This window comes from Oncorhynchus clarkii, chromosome 8, assembly GCF_045791955.1.
Source record: "Oncorhynchus clarkii lewisi isolate Uvic-CL-2024 chromosome 8, UVic_Ocla_1.0, whole genome shotgun sequence".
Lineage (NCBI taxonomy): Eukaryota > Metazoa > Chordata > Actinopteri > Salmoniformes > Salmonidae > Oncorhynchus > Oncorhynchus clarkii.
Window position 1 is genome coordinate 7152389 of NC_092154.1, and position 14812 is coordinate 7167200.

General features: G+C 43.8%; 1 protein-coding gene across 1 annotated transcript in view; it reads right to left on the bottom strand.

Moving 5' to 3' along the window:
• The window catches only part of LOC139415491 (synapse differentiation-inducing gene protein 1-like), an 86892-nt gene extending 75174 nt beyond the window's left edge, over positions 1 to 11718 (bottom strand). Inside the window, exon 1 of the mRNA XM_071163593.1 lies at positions 11613 to 11718. The gene's annotated coding sequence lies outside the window, so the exon portion shown is untranslated. The remainder of the gene's footprint in view (positions 1 to 11612) is intronic.
• Between the last annotated feature and the right edge of the window lie 3094 nt (positions 11719 to 14812).

Sequence of the window (14812 nt, forward strand, 5' to 3'; positions counted from 1 at the left end):
GCTTTTCTTTAAAAAAAAAAGACATTTCTAAGTGACCCCAAACTTCTGAACGGTAGCTTACATTTCTTCCCGCCAGTCCTTCTTCCTTCTTTAACTTCATTTAAGATAGTTGAATGAGTTTCCAGGAAATAATATATATTATATTCCTTCTCTCTTCGTCGGGTAAATACTGATAACCTTTTCTTATTATCTGCTAAACCGATGCAGTTCTTGACACACTCAAACCGGTGCACCTGTCACCTACTACCGTACCCCCGTTCAAACCGGTGCACCTGTCACCTACTACCGTACCCCCGTTCAAACCGGTGCACCTGTCACCTACTACCGTACCCCCGTTCAAACCGGTGCACCTGTCACCTACTACCATACCCCCGTTCAAACCGGTGCACCTGGCACCTACTACCGTACCCCCGTTCAAATGCACTTCAGTATTTTTGTCTTGTCCATTCACCCTCTGACTGGCACACATACAGAGTACATGTTTCAATTATCTCAAAGCTTTAAAAAAATCCTTCTTTAACCTGTCTCCTCCCCTTCATCTACACTGATTGAAGTGGATTTAACAAGTGACATCAATAAGGGATCATAGCTTTCACCTGGATTCACCTGGATTCACCTGGTCAGTCTATGTCATGGAAAGAGCAGGTGTTCCTAATGTTTTGTCCACTCAGTGTATGCTCCTGCCTGGGCCTTTTTATTCTTAGAATTATGTTGTTGTCATCAATGGGCTTCGATATCCATACTATGCACAGGTAACCTAGGCGATAGCACCACCTGTACTGGAGCTATCCAGGGAGATTGTGTGTTTTGTGTGTGTGTGTTTGTGTGTTTGAGTGTGTGTGTGTGTGGTGGCAAATGTGATTTGATTTGTGTATGCTCTATGAGTGTTGCAGTGGGCCTTGCACCTCCTAACCATAATTTGATTAATCTGATTGCATGTAATCTAATAAAGTGCAGATTATTTCCAGTGGTGTTGACTCATTGACCTCCCTGTCTGGTCTGGTTCACTAAAATACAGCGTTTTTGCAAATCACAAATATCAAGCTACTGGTCAATGAGAAGCAACACGATCATTAATACTGAGAATGAGGTCTAATGCTGAGAAAACTGGGGGTCAAAAACCAGAGGTGCTGTGGCGCAAAAAAGTGTCCTTCCACAATTTAGCATTTATTGCAATGTATTGATTTACGTGTCAGGGACACTTATCTTTTCACTTTCTGTGAAAGCTTTAAAAAATTAAATTATACCATGTTGGCAATGCGTAGCGTGGTATCCATGTAGCTGTCATAGCCAGATAGGAGATGGTGAAGTAAGGGAATGTGGGGCAGGTCGGGTCTGACCTGCTTGGCTTGGCTGGCTGGCTGCAAGGAACAGGAGAAGCCAGTCACTGTAGAATGATCACCTAAGGAGAAGATGGATTATGTTTTCAGTGACCTTCTAAATCCAGGGTTTCATCCATGTCCCATTCATTACAGCCTGGGAACACTACCAGCTCACTGTCCCTCCCTTTCTTGCTCTATTGGTTTTCCGTTCCAAGTGGCTCTCCTATTGTCCATGCCCCCATCTCTCTCTCTCTCTCTCTCTCTCTCTCTCTCTCTCGGCTTAGGGACCTAAGTGGCTCCTCTCTCCTGGATGGATGCTGTCTTCAGTAACCTCCAAACCCCAGGCGATACATCATTCTGTGCCATTGGTTTTCCAAGCCAGTGGCTTGCAACTTCTCTCTAACCTCTTCTCCTTTCCTCATCTCCACACCTCCCCCTCTCCCCTCGCTCCTCTCACCCTCCTTCCCTCACTGGGTTCGACATAGTTCACCCCCCATGAATAAACCAGCAGGTCCATGCTCCCAGGATGCACTGGGGCATGCCTGAACACAACACGCTCCTCAGGGGTCCCTCATGGATTAGCTTTGTCTCGCCTTGTTGGTGTTGTTATGCCTCATTCCTTCCTTTCTGACGCTACCTTTATACCAGTCTCTAGACACACGCATTGTCCCATGCTATTCTTTCTTCGGTCTACTGTCCCATTCTTTCTTCGGTCTACTGTCCCATTCTATCTTCGGTCTACTGTCCCATTCTTTCTTCGGGCTACGGTCCCATTCTTTCTTTGGTCTACTGTCCCATTCTTTCTTCGGTCTACTGTCCCATTCTATCTTCGGTCTACTCTCCCATTCTTTCTTCGGTATACTGTCCCATTCTTTCTTCGGTCTACTGTCCCATTCTATCTTTGGTCTACTCTCCCATTCTTTCTTCGGTCTACTGTCTCATTCTTTCTTCGGTCTACTGTCCCATTCTTTCTTCCGTCTACTGTCCCATTCTATCTTCAGTCTACACTCCCATTCTATCTTCGGTCTACTGTCCCATTCTTTCTTCGGTCTACTGTCCCATTCTATCTTTGGTCTACTCCCCCATTCTTTCCTCGGTCTACTGACCCATTCTTTCTTCGGTCTACTGTCCAATTCTTTCTTCCGTCTACTGTCCCATTCTATCTTCAGTCTACACTCCCATTCTTTCTTTGGTCTACTGTCCCATTCTTTCTTCAATCTACTGTTCCATTCTTTCCTGAGTCCACTGTCCCATTCTTTCTTCGGGCCTGCTGTCCCATTATTTCTTCGGCCTGCTGTCCCATTCTTTCTTCGGCCTGCTGTCCCATTCTTTCTTTGGTCTGCTGTCCCATTCTTTCTTCGGGCCTGCTGTCCAATTCTTTCTTCGGTCTACTGTCCCATTCTCTTCCTCCTCATCATCATGTCTCCCTCTTCCTCCTCATCATCTTGGTTCCCTCTTCCTCCTCATTAGCATGTCTCCCTCTTCCTCCTGATCATCTTGGTTCCCTCTTCCTCCTCATCAGCATGTCTCCCTCTTCCTCCTCATCATCTTGGTTCCCTCTTCCTCCTCATTAGCATGTCTCCCTCTTCCTCCTCATCATCTTGGTTCCCTCTTCCTCCACATCATCATCGTTCCCTCTTCCTCCTCCTCATCATGGTTCCCTCTTCCTCCTCATCATCATGGTCTACTGGCAGGATCCAGGCATCCCAAACCACCCTTTTCACACGTCTAAAAACCCATTCATACTCAGTGTTAGCTATACTTCTGTCATTGTAACTCGGATCAACTGCTACAGAAGTGTTACAGAGTTAACCATCGACATCAGCTGTGTGTGTGTGTGCGTGTCTTACAGAACTTTATCTCCATTCTACTACCTCCCAGGACCGAGAGAATGATAGATGAAGAGAGACAGAGCGGGAGGCAGAGCGGGAGACAGAGAGAGAGACAGAGAGAGAGACAGAGAGAGAGACAGAGAGAGAGGCAGAGCGGGAGACAGAGAGAGAGACAGAGAGAGAGACAGAGCGGGAGACAGAGCGGGAGGCAGAGAGAGAGACAGAGCGGGAGACAGAGCGGGAGGCAGAGAGAGAGGCAGAGCGGGAGACAGAGTGGGAGACAGAGAGAGAGACAGAGCGGGAGACAGAGAGAGAGAGACAGAGCGGGAGACAGAGAGAGAGACAGAGCGGGAGACAGAGAGAGAGACAGAGCGGGAGGCAGAGAGAGAGACAGAGCGGGAGACAGAGCGGGAGACAGAGAGAGAGGCAGAGCGGGAGACAGAGCGGGAGACAGAGAGAGAGACAGAGCGGGAGGCAGAGCGGGAGGCAGAGCGGGAGACAGAGAGAGAGACAGAGCGGGTGACAGAGCGGGAGACAGAGAGAGAGACAGAGCGGGAGGCAGAGCGGGAGGCAGAGCGGGAGGCAGAGAGAGAGACAGAGCGGGAGGCAGAGCGGGAGACAGAGCGGGAGACAGAGGGGGAGGCAGAGCGGGAGGCAGAGCAAAAAGCACAGCAATCTACACACAATACCCCATAATGACAAAGCCCAGAAATACCTTATTTACACAAGTATTCAGACCCTTTGCTATGAGATTCTAAATTGAGCTCAGGTGCATCCTGTTTTCATTGATCATCCTTGAGATGTTTCTACAACTTGATTAGAGTCCACCTGTGGTAAATTCAATTGATTGGACATGATTTGGAAAGGCACACAGCTGTCTATATAAGGTCCCACAGTTGTCAGTGCATGTCAGAGCAAAAGAGAGAGGTTTGTGTCGAGGCACAGATCTGGGGAAGGGCACCAAAACATTTCTACAGCTTTGAAGGTCGCCGAGAACACAGAGGCCTCCATCATTCTTAAATAGAATAAGTTTGGAACCACCAAGACTCTTCCTAGAGCTGGCCGCCCAGCCAAACTGAGCAATCTGGGGAGAAGGGCCTTGGTCAGGGAGGTGACCAAGAACCCAATGGTCCCTCTGACAGATCTCCAGAGTTCCCTTGTGGCGATGGGAGAACCTTCCAGAAGCAACCATCTCTGCAGCTCTCCACCAATCAGGCCTTTATGGTAGAGTGGTCAGGCAGAAGCCACTATTCAGTATTATGCTGTGGGGATTTTTTTCAGCTGCAGGGACTGGGCGACTAGTCAGGATCGAGGCTAAGATGAACAGAGCAAAGTACAGCGAGATCCTTGATGAAAACCTTCTCCAGAGTGCTCAGGACCTCAGACTGGGGCAAAGCTTCACCTTCCAACAGGACAATGACCCTAAGCACACAGCCAAGGCAACGCAGGAGTGGCTTTGGGACAAGTCTCTGAATGTCCTTGAGTGGCCCAGCCAAAGCCCGGACTTGAACCCAATCGAACATCTCTAGATAGACCTGAGAATAGCTGTGCAGCAACACTCCCCATCCAACCTGACAGAGCTTGAGAGCATCTGTAGAGAAGAATGGGAGAAACTCCCCAAATACAGGTGTGCCAAGCTTGTAGCGTCATACCCAAGAAGACTCTAGGCTGTAACAACTACCAAAGGTGCTTCAAAAAAGTACTGAGTAAAGGTGCTGAATATTTAATTAAATGTGATATTTCAGTTTTTTTTATTTTGAAAAAATATGTGCCAAAATGTAAAATAACCTGTGTTTGCTTTGTCATTATGGAGTATATTGTGTAGATACATTTTTGTTTTTGTTGAATAAGGCTGTAACGCAACAAAATGTGGAAAAAGTCTAGGGGTTTGAAAACTTTCCGAATGCACTGTTTGTGTAGCCTGGATGCTGTTGTGTTTTCTGACATGGCCCTGGGGGTAGATGGTGGCTGATGAGAACACAGCAGCTTCCACCTCCACCTGTAAGCAGCATGTCGCCTGTACAAGTGGGGCTATGGCCACTCACCCTCTACACTCCACTAGCAGGGCTGATGCATATTGATACAGGGCTGCCGTGTGCTTCGGGATACAACCCTATTAGACAGCAGGCAGCAGCCAGCCAGGAAACATTTCCTTGTGTCAGCCTGCTGCCAATCAAGCAACTGACCTCAGCAAGTGAGGGCAGGCATTATCATCCCAGCCCCAAGGCCAGCCGTTGAAGATGCATTGGAATACCGACGTGTCTTATCGGTCAGGGCTGTTTTTCCAGGCCTGCTTTATCCTGCTGCCACGACTATGAAAACAGACAGCTAAATTCTTTCTCTCTCTAGCTATGACTGAGCAATCAGTAGTCTACCATGAAGCTGTGATGCAATGGTAAGATATAATACATGCGCTAGACAGGTGAAGAAGAAGAGCTAGACTAGTGAAGAAGAAGAAGTGCTCGACTAGTGAAGAAGAAGAAGTGCTCAACTAGTGAAGAAGAAGAAGTGCTCGACTAGTGAAGAAGAAGAAGTGCTCGACTAGTGAAGAAGAAGAAGTGCTCAACTAGTGAAGAAGAAGAAGTGCTCGACTAGTGAAGAAGAAGAAGTGCTCGACTAGTGAAGAAGAAGAAGTGCTCGACTAGTGAAGAAGAAGAAGTGCTCGACTAGTGAAGAAGAAGAAGTGCTCAACTAGTGAAGAAGAAGAAGTGCTCAACTAGTGAAGAAGAAGAAGTGCTCGACTAGTGAAGAAGAAGAAGTGCTCGACTAGTGAAGAAGAAGAAGTGCTCAACTAGTGAAGAAGAAGAAGTGCTCAACTAGTGAAGAAGAAGAAGTGCTCGACTAGTGAAGAAGAAGAGCTAGACTAAAGAAAAAGAGCTAGACTAGAGGAGAGGAAGAGCTAGACTAGAGAAGAAGAAGAAGATGATTATCTAGACTAGAGAAGAAGAAGAAGAGGAGCTAGACTAGAGAAGAAGAAGATCTAGACTAGAGAAGAAGATGAAGATGATTATCTAGACTAGAGAAGAAGAAGAAGAGGAGCTAGACTAGAGAAGAAGAAGATCTAGACTAGAGAAGAAGATGAAGATGATTATCTAGACTAGAGAAGAAGAAGAAGAGGAGCTAGACTAGAGAAAAAGAGCTAGACTAGAGGAGAGGAAGAGCTAGACTACAGAAGAAGAAGAAGAAGAGATAGACTAGAGAAGAAGAAGAAGAAGAGATAGACTAGAGAAGAAAAAAAGCTAGACTAGAGAAAAAGAGGAAGTGCTAGACTAGAGAAGAAGAAAGAAGAAGAAGAGCTAGACTAGAGAAGAAGAAGACGAAGAGCTAGACTAGGGAAGAAGAAGATCTAGACTAGTGAAGAAGAAGATCTAGACTAGTGAAGAAGAAGATCTAGACTAGTGAAGAAGAGCTAGACTAGAGAAGAAGAAGATCTAGACTAGAGAAGAAGATGAAGATGATTATCTAGACTAGAGAAGAAGAAGAAGAGGAGCTAGACTAGAGAAGAAGAAGATCTAGACTAGAGAAGAAGATGAAGATGATTATCTAGACTAGAGAAGAAGAAGAAGAGGAGCTAGACTAGAGAAGAAGAAGAAGAAGAAGAAGAAGAGCTAGACTAGAGAAGAAGAAGAAGAGCTAGACTAGAGAAAAAGAAGAAGAAGAAGAAGATCTAGAGAAGAAGAAGAAGAAGTGCTAGACTAGAGAGGAAGAAGAGCTAGACTAGAGAAGAATAAGAAGAAGAGCTACACTAGAGATAAGAAGAAGAGGAGCTAGACTAGAGAAGAAAAAGAAGAAGAAGAGCTAGACTAGAAAAGAAGAAGAAGAAGAGCTAGACTAGAGAAGAAGAAGATCTAGACTAGTGAAGAAGAAGATCTAGACTAGTGAAGAAGAAGATCTAGACTAGTGAAGAAGAATAGCTAGACTAGAGAAGAAGAAGATCTAGACTAGAGAAGAAGAAGAAGTGCTAGACTAGTGAAGGAGACGCACTAGACTAGAGAAGAAGAAGAGCTAGACTGGTGAAGAAGAAGAGCTAGACTGGTGAAGAAGAAGAGCTAGACTGGTGAAGAAGTGCTAAACTAGTGAAGAAGGGCTAGACTAGTGAAGAAGAGGAGCTAGACTAGTGAAGAAGAAGAAGAAGAAGTAGTGCTAGACTAGTGAAGAAGAAGAGATAGACTAGTGAAGAAGAAGAGGATGATGATCTAGACTAGAGAAGAAGAAGAAGAAGAGCTAGACTAGAGAAGAAGAAGAAGAAGAGCTAGACTCGATAAGAAGAAGACCTAGACTAGTGAAGAAGAAGAAGAAGAAGTAGTGCTAGACTAGTGAAGAAGAAGAGATAGACTAGTGAAGAAGAAGAGGATGATGATCTAGACTAGAGAAGAAGAAGAAGAAGAGCTAGACTAGAGAAGAAGAAGAAGAAGAGCTAGACTCGATAAGAAGAAGACCTAGACTAGTGAAAAAGAAGAAGAGCTAGACCAGTGAATAAGAAGAGCTAGACTAGAGAAGAAGAAGAAGTAGTGCTAGACTAGTGAAGAAGAAGAGATAGACTAGTGAAGAAGAAGAACAAGACTAGTGAAGAAGAAGAGCTAGACCAGTGAATAAGAAGAGCTAGACTAGTGAAGAAGAAGAGGATGATGATCTAGACTAGAGAAGAAGAAGAAGAAGAGCTAGACTAGAGAAGAAGAAGAAGAAGAGCTAGACTCGATAAGAAGAAGACCTAGACTAGTGAAGAAGAAGAAGAGCTAGACTAGAGAAGAAGAAGTAGAAGATCTAGACTAGAGAAAAAGAAGATCTAGACTAGAGAAGAAGAAGAAGATGATGATCTAGACTGGAGAAGAAGAAGAAGAAGAGCTAGACTAGAGAAGAAGAAGAAGAGGAGCTAGACTAGAGAAGAAGAAGATCTAGACTAGAGAAGAAGAAGAAGAGCTAGACTAGAGAAGAAGAAGAAGAAGAAGAAGAAGAGGTGCTAGACTAGAGAAGAAGAAGAAGAGCTAGACTAGAGAAGAAGAAGAAGAAGAGGAGCTAGACAAGAGAAGAAGAAGAAGAAGAAGAAGAAGAAGAAGAGCTAGACTAGAGAAGAAGAAGAGCTAGACTAGAGATAAGAAGAAGAAGATGAAGAGCTAGACTAGAGAAGAAGAAGAATAAGAAGAAGAAGAGCTAGACTAGAGAGAAGAAGAAGATGAAGAGCTAGACTAGAGAAGAAGAAGAAGAAGAAGAAGAGCTAGACTAGAGAGAAGAAGAAGAGCTAAACTAGAGAAGAAGAAGAAGAAGAAGAAGAAGAAGAAGAAGAAGAAGAAGAAGAAGAAGACTAGAGAGAAGAAGAAGAGGATGATGATCTAGACTAGAGAAGAAGAAGAAGAAGAGCTAGACTAGAGAAGAAGAAGAAGAAGAAGAGCTAGACTAGAGAAGAAGAAGAAGAAGAGCTAGACTAGAGATAAGAAGAAGATGAAGAGCTAGACTAGAGAAGAAGAAGAAGAAGAAGAAGAAGAAAGAAGAAGAAGAAGAAGAGCTAGACTAGACAGAAGAAGAAGAGCTAGACTAGAGAAGAAGAAGAAGAACATGAAGAAAAAGAAGAAGAGCTCGACTAGTGTTGTGTGTTCGGTGTTATTCTAAACACAATTCTTCATTAATCATCTTCATCTTAAACGGTTATATGTACTGCTCCTATGCCATTGGTAAAGAACCTGAATCAAGCAAATGAATCGTCTTCCTAAATGGTTATTTTACTGCTCTCCTATCCCCTTATTAAAATACTACTGTAGTCCTACAGTATGATTTTACCTGTTAACCAACACAGATGTGTGTAATGGAATGGGGGCTGTACCGTAGATTGATCCTATTGATAACTACTACCGTCATCAACACTATGTCATCAACACAATGTCATCAACACAATGTCATCAACACTATGTCATCAACACAATGTCATCAACACTATGTCATCAACACAATGTCATCAACACAATGTCATCAACACAATGTCATCAACACTATGTCATCAACACTATGTCATCAACACAATGTCATCAACACAATGTCATCAACACTATGTCATCAACACAATGTCATCAACACAATGTCATCAACACTATGTCATCAACACTATGTCATCAACACTATGTCATCAACACAATGTCATCAACACAATGTCATCAACACTATGTCATCAACACAATGTCATCAACACTATGTCATCAACACAATGTCATCAACACTATGTCATCAACACTATGTCATCAACACTATGTCATCAACACTATGTCATCAACACTGTGTCATCAACACTATGTCTACAAACACTATGTCATCAACACTATGTCATCAACACAATGTCATCAACACAATGTCATCAACACTATGTCATCAACACAATGTCATCAACACTATGTCATCAACACAATGTCATCAACACAATGTCATCAACACAATGTCATCAACACTATGTCATCAACACTATGTCATCAACACAATGTCATCAACACAATGTCATCAACACTATGTCATCAACACAATGTCATCAACACAATGTCATCAACACTATGTCATCAACACTATGTCATCAACACTATGTCATCAACACAATGTCATCAACACAATGTCATCAACACTATGTCATCAACACAATGTCATCAACACTATGTCATCAACACAATGTCATCAACACTATGTCATCAACACTATGTCATCAACACTATGTCATCAACACTATGTCATCAACACTGTGTCATCAACACTATGTCTACAAACACTATGTCATCAACACTATGTCATCAACACAATGTCATCAACACAATGTCATCAACACAATGTCATCAACACTATGTCATCAACACTATGTCATCAACACTATGTCCACTAGGCCCTAATCCTTTCTAATTGTATTATCAGGAGCCATCATCACTGTCTCAGATTACTGTACTACGCAGACTAGCATGAAACACACACACACACAACACACAGAGACAGAGACACAGAGAGAGACACACAGAGAGACACAGAGAGAGATACACAGAGAGACACACAAAGAGACACAGAGAAACACACAGAGACGCACAGAGAGAGACACACGGAGAGACACACAGAGACACAGAGAGAAACACAGAGAAACACACAGAGAGACATGCAGAGAGACGCAGAGAGACGCGGAGAGAGACACAGACAGACAGAGAGATGGACCGAGAGACACAGAGACACAGAGACATAGACCGAGACACAGAGACAGAGACACAGAGAGATCTGAGAGAAGACGGTTATTTCTGTATAGTGCTGCTTTTCATTTTGAGTGAGAAGCATCCTTCCATTCACTGGGAGTATATTGTGTGTGTGTGTGTGTGTGTGTGTGTGTGTGTGTGTGTGTGTGTGTGTGTGTGTGTGTGTGTGTGTGTGTGTGTGTGTGTGTGTGTGTGTGTGTGTGTGTGTTGCTGCAGCAGCTGTACACTGTAGTCCCAGCCATTAGAGCGCCTGACTCCTGCTGATACAACCTGACTATAGCTCTCCTCTGACTTCCTCTTGGCGACACACACGAGAGAGAGAGAGAGAGAGAGAGAGAGAGAGAGATACGGAACTGAACAAAACTGTACTCCTTTGATTCTGTCTCCGCCACTTCTCTGATAAGAATTAATTAATCATCTTGTGAGTAGTTCACTTAAGAGAGAAAAATGGAGTTGACAAAAAAGACTGTCTGTTTCATCTTCCCAACACAGAGAATTTAAGATCCACGGAAAACCATTGCAAAGATGTTTGAATATTCAGATGTGCCACTGTCTCCCTCTAATTTTTTGGGCAGTTTACAATAGTCCACACTTTTCTATTTGGAATCAGTATGCTCTTGTCATTAAAAATTCTGTGCAATTATTGTCAGGATGTACAGTATACACACTACGTTGAAAGCTACAGGGATAATGGATCTAGTATTTACAACAAAGGTGCCATATATGTAGATATGTACACTTCAGGTATTTGAGGCTATATGCTCATGCCTCCAAACCCACTGCAACGAAAAAAACAATTAAAAAAAAGTAACTCTCAGTGTTTCACACGCCTATAAACTAAGTCCTCATCTAATCCAGTAACAAAAATACACTGACTTTAACGACCAATGATGGGGTAGACCAATTGCACAACACGTAGCATCCTATGTGCCAATATCCGCACCGTTCCAACACACAGGAACAACACAGCCTATGCGCAAAGTGCGCGCTTTCAATTTGGTTACCCTAAAAGCCACAGTCCAACACTATATTTTTTTGACCGTTTTAACATACATGTCCATTTGCGTTGACAATGTGCATTTAGGCAGTTGATACATTTTCTCATAAATCAACAAGCACTCCTTTCACTCCGCGCTGAGATATGATCGTATGGGAAGAACACGAAATACCAGAGCTACATGGTTGGTTGCGGAAAAAAAAGGACAGTTGGTTACTTTTGTAAAATAATATCTAAAATACAAAACATGTCTTACCTGCGAATTCCTGACAATCCAAACGTTGTTTGACATGTACAGCCACTTGCTTGTATTTCTGTTGACATTATTGTCGGTTGGTGTGAGACCAATGATAGTCCTTGTCTTTGAAAATGATTCACCTGATCTGACCGAGTCGGTTAGAGTCGTTATTTCACTGCGTTCATTTCAATGAGGGAATGAGGTCTCGGCGTGGCGGTTGATATGTCGCCTATTGATTTCTCTCAACTCTCCAAAAAATTGATCTTGTTTATCGATCCTCTGGCTTCGAAATTAATGAAACGAAATAATACGATACAGGAATGACATTTATGACGGATCAATTAGAAAACGGTGTAGCTCGCAGACCGATCGCACCGGAGGAAAAGAGAAGAAACGTCACTCAAAACCAACTCGGTGTTCTCAGAGCTAAATGGCAATGCGTCTCCAAGACCGCTTTCCTTGTGCAGGTCAACATTTAATAGGGTTCGTGACAATACACGTCAACGTGCCCTTAGCATTTATCTAGAGAGACTTTTAGCCTATAACTAGTTTTGTATGTGTTTATAAAGACAAACTTTGAAGATGCTCTTTAAAAAAAAATCTCACAGCCAAGTAGTATCGGCTTCCATCCTTTTACAATTTGTCTTCTTATATATATATATATATATAATCGAGATAATCATCGAGATAATTGTGTAATTTGATCGTGAAGTGTGCTGCTAGTTCATCCAACTCTCATGCCTAATGTTAACAGCATCCCGACACTGTATAATATGTTTATGTTCGCGAGTCTGGCAGTGGTAAGCCCATAGGTTATATCACTGGCGTACTGGACACCCCCGCTATACAGGGAGAACTGTATAGGAAGCTCTGGGACAGGTCATCGGGATACTGTGACAGACAATACATTGGTAGATGCAAACAGATCAATAGTTCTTGAGGGCTCAAAAAAATAATAAAAAAAAGCTGTTTTCTTCATAGTGGTGAACCGGTGTTTGAGTCGTGTGGTTGCAATATCAACAACAGTCCCTTATATCTGGTATGTCTTGGTTTAAATTGACTGCGTTTAAATTGTGTGCAGCACAATGGACATCTAATGCACAGTGTGTCAGGAGGACTTCAGAAGACCAGGGGAGTCTCTCAAGTGTTTTTGAGGGTGGACTGACTGTGTTATTTGTTATTAATAGACTGGTTTTACACACATCAACTCTCTATCCCAGCTAGGAGAGAGGATGGCTCATGTCATGCAGGTTCAGGTAGGCTATACAGGTCAGTTGTCTATTTAAAAAAACATATATATTTGTTGCTGATTAGTATGATGTCGTATAAAAACAATTATTTTACAATCTGCAATGTTTAAATTTCCAACTTTAATTACTGAACAAATAATGACATTATTGCTACCAGCCAGCAGTCTTAATCATGGCGGTCTAGTAGGCTACTGTCTGCATTGTCTGGCACCACGGGAAAACCTATCAAGGATTTGATAAGCAGCCGCATAGACATGCCTCAATCCCAGGGACATTGATCGGTAGGCTATAGGCCTAGTTTGTAAGTGGCTGTCTTGGGAGTAATTTTATTTTACTTACATTTAATTTTATTTTAGTGGGGCGAACTCTGATTCTGCTGTGGTCCAGAGAAACTGCATTATGCCAGAGGATATAACTCCAACCTGACAACACCTAGGCTAAATTAAGACGTTTCTTCTCAAACAGTGGACATTATTAGAAGGAGGGAAGGTACGAATGCCAATATGCAGAGCCATGGGTATGTTGTTGAAGTCAAGCAATGTGACTCGAGCTGCTGCTGGAACTTAAACTTAAAGCACGAGAAAAAATAGAATCACTCAAGGCAGTTGGAAACGCCCTGCTGCTGTGCTGCTCACGGCCATTAGGAGAGATAGATGTAAAGGGGTGTAACAGGGTACTTACCTCAGAAACACGGTACCTCAGCAACAGGGTACTTACCTCAGAAACACGGTACCTCAGCAACAGGGTACTTACCTCAGCAGCAGGGTACTTACCTCAGCAGCAGGGTACTTACCTCAGCAGCAGGGTACTTACCTCAGCAACAGGGTACTTACCTCAGTAACACGGTACCTCAGCAGCAGGGTACTTACCTCAGCAGCAGGGTACTTACCTCAGAAACACGGTACCTCAGCAGCAGGGTACTTACCTCAGCAGCAGGGTACTTACCTCAGAAACACGGTACCTCAGCAACAGGGTACTTACCTCAGCAGCAGGGTACTTACCTCAGCAGCAGGGTACTTACCTCAGAAACAGGGTACTTACCTCAGAAACAGGGTACTTACCTCAGAAACGGGGTACTTACCTCAGCAACAGGGTACTTACCTCAGCAGCAGGGTACTTACCTCAGTAACAGGGCACTTACCTCAGCAGCAGGGTACTTACCTCAGCAACAGGGTACTTACCTCAGCAGCAGGGTACTTACCTCAGCAGCAGGGTACTTACCTCAGCAGCAGGGTACTTACCTCAGCAGCAGGGTACTTACCTCAGCAGCAGGGTACTTACCTCAGCAACAGGGTACTTACCTCAGCAGCAGGGTACTTACCTCAGCAGCAGGGTACTTACCTCAGCAACAGGGTACTTACCTCAGTAACAGGGTACTTACCTCAGCAGCAGGGTACTTACCTCAGAAACACGGTACTTACCTCAGCAGCAGGGTACTTACCTCAGCAGCAGGGTACTTACCTCAGTAACAGGGTACTTACCTCAGAAACACAGTACTTACCTCAGCAAAAGGGTACTTACCTCAGCAGCAGGGTACTTACCTCAGCAGCAGGGTACTTACCTCAGAAACACGGTACTTACCTCAGCAACAGGGTACTTACCTCAGCAGCAGGGTACTTACCTCAGCAGCAGGGTACTTACCTCAGCAACAGGGTACTTACCTCAGCAGCAGGGTACTTACCTCAGTAACAGGGTACTTACCTCAGCAGCAGGGTACTTACCTCAGCAACAGGGTACTTACCTCAGCAGCAGGGTACTTACCTCAGCAACAGGGTACTTACCTCAGCAGCAGGGTACTTACCTCAGTAACAGGGTACTTACCTCAGCAGCAGGGTACTTACCTCAGCAACAGGGTACTTACCTCAGCAGCAGGGTACTTACCTCAGCAGCAGGGTACTTACCTCAGCAGCAGGGTACTTACCTCAGTAACAGGGTACTTACCTCAGCAGCAGGGTACTTACCTCAGTA